This window comes from Octodon degus, unplaced genomic scaffold, assembly GCF_000260255.1.
Source record: "Octodon degus isolate 3935 unplaced genomic scaffold, OctDeg1.0 scaffold00116, whole genome shotgun sequence".
Taxonomy (NCBI): Eukaryota; Metazoa; Chordata; class Mammalia; order Rodentia; family Octodontidae; genus Octodon; species Octodon degus.
In genome coordinates, this window is record NW_004524692.1 from 5,896,986 (window position 1) to 5,903,865 (window position 6,880).

Genomic DNA, 6,880 nt, shown 5'->3' on the forward strand with positions numbered 1-6,880 from the left:
TCCCTCTGCTTCTGCTTCCTGAATCCTGGGATTACATGCTCTCTTTGTCTCTCTGTCTCTGTTTATCTCTGTCTGTCTCTGTCCCTCTCTCCCCTTCTCTCTCTCTCTCTCTCTCTCTCTCTCTCTCTCTCTCTCTCTCTCTCTCTCTCTCTCTCTCTCTCCTAGAACCAGGGATAAAATTTGGGACCTTATACTTGCCAGGCAGACTTATGCTGCTGAGCTATCCTCTGGCCCTCTGTGGATATAAATAAATGTGCCTCCAGATCCTGGGTGTCATTGCAGTGTTTCAGCTGCCATTAGCGGTAAGTACTTGCCTATCATGTTCAAGGTCCTGAGTACAATCCCTGGTAGCAAAAGAATAATAAAATAAAATGAAAGCAAAGCAAAACAACACAAAAGGTTACTCCAAAAGAGTGGTGGAGCACCCCTGTAATCCCAGAACCAGTAGGCTGAGAAGAAGGATCATTATAAATTCAAACCCAGCCAGGGCACTTTAGTGAGATCTTGTCTCAAAATATAAGAAGGGTTGGGCATAATGGGGCACCCCAGCCCTGTGATCCCAGAACTCAGTAGGCTCAGGTAAGAGGATTGCTGTGATTTTGAGGCCAACTTGGGCTACACAGAGTTCAAGGCCAGCCTGAAATATATTAAGACCCTTGATGGAGTCCACTATGAAGTGACTCTGAGCAAGATTTAATATTTTTTTTTAAGATTTAATATTAACCAGGGGCCGGGAAGATGGCTCAGTGGAATAAGCGCTTCCTTGGCAAGCATAAGGACCTGAGTTCAATCCCCAGTTCCACCAAAATAAAAACAAAAACAAAAACAAAACAAACAAACAAAAAAACCCCAAAGATTTAATGTTAACCAAATCGCTTTCCATATTTTTTTGGTACTGGGAATCAAACTCACAACCTCGTGCTTGCCAGACAAGTGCTTGTGCGGCTGAGCTATCTCCCTGGTCTTGGGCTTTCCATTTTAAAGTGTGAGTTTGCCCAAGGCCTAGGCCCCTTGTCTGGAGATGTGCTATGGACTCATAAGCAGTGAACTTCTATGAGTCACTGGTCCCTGCTGAAGCCCTTATTGGCCTGTGAGGTTGGGACACCTCAAAGAACAAGATAAAGCCACAGATGAGGGTGCTTGGCTCCAACCTCCATTAACTAAAGACTATAGCTGCAGGCATCTCATTCCTGCAGTGAGGGCCTTCCTGGAGAGGACTTAGTTCTCTTAAATCAACATAACGCATTTGTGGAGAAGTCCTTAAAGGGTTCCCAAGTCCTGCCCAGATTCTGGCATTTCCTGCAGTATTCTCTTTTGTTTGATAACATAATAAATACTAGAGAAGTTCATTGTCTTAACCTAAAGAATGTTGAATTCTGTGGGAGGGTTTCTGATCCTCCTTGGAACCCTGAAATCATTTTGTTTGTTTGTTTGTTTGTTTGTATTTTAGGGACAGGTCTACAGGGTGTTCAGGGTCTCACTGCTAGAGGGGACTCGTAGTGATCCGCCTGTTTACAGCCTCCCAAGAGCTGGGATTGCAGGCGTGCGCCCCCACGCTCAGTCTCAATCTCCCTCTCAGCATGCCCCCGGGGTGGTGGGGCCGGCACAGCAGGCCTGGGGACCAAACCCCTGGCCCCTGTGCTTTAATATGCTGAGCTATTTGGCTGGCTCTTCCTGAAATCATTTTTATTTGTCGCATTTATTCAAGCCTAATAATGACACACCCCACAGGATGTGACCAGCGGAGCCAGAATGAGGACTGAGAGAGACAGATTCCAGAGCCCTGATTTGTTTGTTTATTTATATTTTTAAGAGAATAAAAAATAGTAAAAAAAAGAAAAAAAAGAAAGAAATGATACAGAATTTCAATGAACAAAGTGATAAGACTTCAGCAATGGCTGTTATATGGTGTATTGTTGTTCTCAAATTAGTTGTTCAGATTACCAGACACAAGTATACAAAATTGGTCAAAAAAATAAAAAGGAGAAAAAAATTAAGCATTAACTGCTCCTTTCAATAGACCAGCAGGAATCAGCAGTACAACTATCCAAGTTATCCTGTACACACACACACACACACACACACACACACACACACACACACACACACATCTCCCCCCTTCTCTTTTCCCTCATCCCAGTTATTTCTTCCCTTTGAACAGTTTCTTTCCCTTTCACAGTATCTATTGTACCTTTCAAATTCTATTTATACTTTCAGCTTCTTTTTCTTTTCTTTTCTTTTTTTTTTTTTTGTGGAACCGGGGATTGAACTCAGGACCTTGTGCTTGCCAGGCAAGCGTTTATTCTACTGAGCCATCTCCCCAGCCCCTTCTTTTTTGTCTTTTGCGGCAGGGTCTCACTATGCAATTCAGGCTGGCCTTGAGCTCACTTTGTAGGCTGGCCTTGAAGTCACAACGGTCCTCCTGCCTCAGCCTCCCAAGTGTTGTGATTACAGGCATGCGCCAGCATAACTGGCTCTAATCTTTTAGATTATTGTGCCAGGGAGACAATATGATGTTTGCACATGTGGATCTGATTTATTTCACTTATGAGTATGGTCTCTAGTTGCATCTATTCATCTATAGAAGCCTTGATTTTATCTTTTTTTTTTTATAATGGAGTTATACTCCATTGTATAAAAATATCACATCTTTTGTATCCATTCTTCAGTTGATGGGCATCTGGGTTGTTTCCAAGATTTAGCTATGAAAAATTGTGCTGCTATAAACATGGTTACACACATATCACTGTGATATGATGTTTGCCGTTCTTCTGAAAAAATATCTAAGAGAGGAATGGATGGGTTGAGTGGGATCTCTAATTCTAGTTCTTTCTAGTTTTTTTTTTTTTTGAGGAATCTCAACACTGATTTCTACAGTAGATGTACTAGTCTATGCCCCACCAATAGTGGAGAAGGGTCCCACAGCTCCTCCAGCATCTGTTATTGATTAACTTTTTTTTTTCTCTTTTTGAGACAGGGTCTTGCTGTGCAACTCAAACTGGCCTTGAGCTCACTTTGCAGTCCAGGTTAGCCTTGAACTTGCAATGATCCTCCTTCCTCAGCGTCCCAAATGCTGGGATTACAGGTTACTACCACACCTGGCTTGGTTGAACTGTGGTCCCTGCATGCTTGCCTAATAAGCAGGCACTTTAGACCGCTGAGCTTTCTCACTGGCCTTTGGTTGACTTTTTGATGATTCCCATTTGTTTCTGGGGTGAGATGGAATCTCAGTGTTGTCTTAATTTGCATTTCTCAAATGACCAATGATGTTGAATGTTTTTATATATATTTATTTGCCATTTGTATTTTTCCTCTGAGAAGTGTGCATTCATTTCAGATGCCTATTTTTTGGATTGGGTCTTTGAATTTTTTTTTATTTTAACATTTATTGTGTGTGTGTGTGTGTGTGTGTGTGTGTGTGGCCAGCTCAGCCCACCAGGGGGCGCGGCTGGCTGGCATGTGGTGCTGGAGGATCAAACCGTGGTCCCTGTGCTTTGCCAAGCTTGTTCCAAGTAGGTGCTTTAGACCACTGAGCCATCTCTCCAGCCCCGGGTCTTTGAATTTTGGGGGGCCTGAGTTTTTAAAAAATTCTTTATATGCTCTAGATAGAAGTCCTTTGTCTGAGGGATAGTCAGCTAAATTTTTTTCCCCAATTCATGGATTTTCTTTTTATTCTCTTGGTGATTTCTTTTGACTTACAGAAACTTTTCAAAAAGATGAGATTCCAGTAGTTGATCTTTAGATGTATTTCCCATGCAGTTTGGTTTTTGTTCATGAACTCTATCTACCTCTATGGCTTCAAGTTTCCTACCTACTTTCTCCTCTGGTAGATTTAGTTTTTCTGTTTTAAATCTTTGATGCATTGTTACTGTAGATTAGTGCATTGTGGTAGACCTGGGTCTATTCTAGTCTTCAGCATGTGAAATCTTTCTAGAGCCTATTTCAAAACAGGCTATCATTCTTTCAGGGAACAAGTTTGGTGCTTTTGTCAAAGATAAAGTGGCTGGGTGTGTCTGTAGCTGTGTATGTATCTTCTAATCTGCTCCACTGATCCTCTGGTCTGTTTTTATGCTAATGCCATGCTGATTTTATCACAGTAGCTTCATAGTATAATTTAAAGTCAGGGAATGTGATACCTTTCCTTTGTTGCTCAGGATTGGTTTTGCTATTCCAGGTCTCTTCTGGTTCTACATGAATTTTAGGAATGTTTTATCTAGATCTGTGAGGTATACTAGTGGTATTGTAATCAGGATTGAATTGAATCTGTATAATAATTTTGGAAATATGCCCATTTTCACAGTGTTGGTTCTTCTTATCCAGGAGCAAGGAATATTTTTCAATTTCCTGAAATCCTCTTTGAACACACCAGAGGATCAATGGAACAGATTAGAAGATACATACACAACTACAGACATACTCAGTCACCTTATTTTTGACAAAAGCACCAGACTTGTTCCCTGAAAGAATGATAGCCTGTTTTGAAATCGGTGCTAGAAAGATTCCACATGCCAAAGACTAAAATTAGACTCAGGTCTATCACAATGTACTTTTTTTCAGAGCGCTGTAATTTTCACTGTATGGATCTTTTGCTTCTTTTGTTAGATTGATTCCTAAGTATTTCAGCTTTTGGATTTTGTTGTGAAAGGCATGGTTTCCCTAATTTCTCTCTCATTATGTTTGTTGTTTGTGTACAGAAATGCTATTGATTTTTGAGTATTGACTTTGTATCCTGCTATGTTACTGGATTTGGGTATTAAATCTACAAGTTTTTTTGCTGGAGTTTTTGGCGTCTTCTATGTAGAATATCATGTCACCTGCCAATAATGTTAATTTCACTTCTTCCTTTCTAATACTTATTCCTTTTATTTCTTTCTCTTGTTTGATTGCTTTGACCAATGTTTCCAGAACTATCTTGAATAGGAGTGGTGACAGTAGACATCCTTGTCTTGTTCCTGATTTTAAAGTGAAGGCTTTCAGTTTTTGTCCATTTAGTAGGATGTTGGCTATTGATTTGTCGTGGTTTTTATCAGATTTAGGTGAAGATCATCTATTCTAATTTTCTGTAGGGTATTTTTTTTTTTAGTAATGAATGAGTGTTAGACTTTGTCAAATGCTTTTTCCTGCATCTATTGAGATGATCATGTGGTTTTTATTTTTGGTTCTGTTGATGTGGTATATTATATTTATGTATTTGCATGTACTGAACCATTTCTGCATTCCTGGGATGAATCCTCCTTGGTCATGGTGTATAATCTTCTTGAAAATTTGCTTCATTCTGTTTGCTAGTATTTTATTGAGGATTTTTGCATCTATGTTCATTAGAGAGATTGGCCTGTAGTTCTCATTTCTGATTGGGTCTTTCTCTGGTTTTTGGTATCAGGGTAAAATTTGTCTCTAGAAATGAGTTTTGCACACATGGAGAGAAAACATTCTCTCAGGCTTTCACGGGGAGCACATTGGCCAAGCAATGGCCGTGACTCATCCACATGGCTGACACTGACAAAGGATCTGCAATCTGAGGTACAGGATCTCAGGATAAATCCTGCGGGGATTTGACTGACCTTATCAGATCCAGAAGCTACAACTCTTGTTGCATAGCTCTTGCTTTATCTTGGTCTTAACCATCCAGCAGAAAGTATAAAAACGAAGTACAAGAAGTAAAGCCATGTTGTTATGTTGAGCTGTAGGGGACTCAAGTCAACAATTTCTGACATTGCCAGTGAAGCAGAAGACCCAGTGCTATTATGGATTACTGGAATCTTTTAGAATATTTTTGCTGAGTTTACACACCTATAATATTCAAATGATGGAATAAACAAAAAAGGGGATATATAAATGAATGTCCATTTGGTATCTATATATTCAAAATAGTTAGGATAGATATATAGTTACATTCTCTTAATGAATAGAGGGATTTGTTCTAATAGTGTTTGTAAATAGGATATCATGTCTGCATCTTGTACAGCAAATAACCACTAGGAGGACAGTATGTAATGTGTTAATTATTGAAATTGTCCTACCAATTTGAATTGAAACTGTCTCATTGGTATTTGTCTGTCAATAAAATTATGGAAAAAAATTTTAAAAAAGAAAAAGAAAGAAAAAAATGAGTTTTGCAGAATTGCTTCCCTTTCAATTTCATTGAAGAGCTTTTTTTTGGCCGGCTCAGCCCACCCTGAGGACAGGGCTGGCCCTGCATGTGGCGCCCAGCAATTGAACTGCAGTCCCCTGTGGCTGCCTAAGCTTGCCTAAGCAGGTGCTTTTGACCACTGAGCTATCTTACCGGCCCACAGCATAACTCAGTTATGATTATCTAATTGATCCTCCTGTTTTCAGCCTCCCAAGTGCTGGGATTACAAGTGTGCACTACCATGTCCAGTCTCAACCATCATCTCAGCTTGTCCCAGGGGAAGGACCAGCATGGCATGGCAGGGATCGAACCCTGGTCCCTACATCTGCCTAAGCAGGTGTTTTAGTCTGCTGAGTTATCTGGCCAGCCCTCATTGAAGAGTTTGAGAAGAATTGGCATTAAATCTCTAAATTTCTTTCTTTCTTTCTTTTCTTTTCTTTCTTTTTTTCTTTTTTTTTTTTTGTGATACTGGGGATTGAACTCAGGACCCGGTACTTGCCAGGCAAGCACTTATTCTACTGAGCTATCTCCCCAGGCCTAAATTTCTTGTACAAATCAGCTGTGAATACATCAGGACCTGGGCTTTTCTTTGTTCATAAAGTTTTAATTAAATTTTCAATTTCATTGACTGATATTAGGTTATTCAGGATTTTTATATTTTCTTGATTCTGCTTTGGCAATTCATGTGTATCTTAGGAATCTGTCCACTTCTTTTGTGTTTTCCTACTTGTGAGAGTAAATACTTTTTTT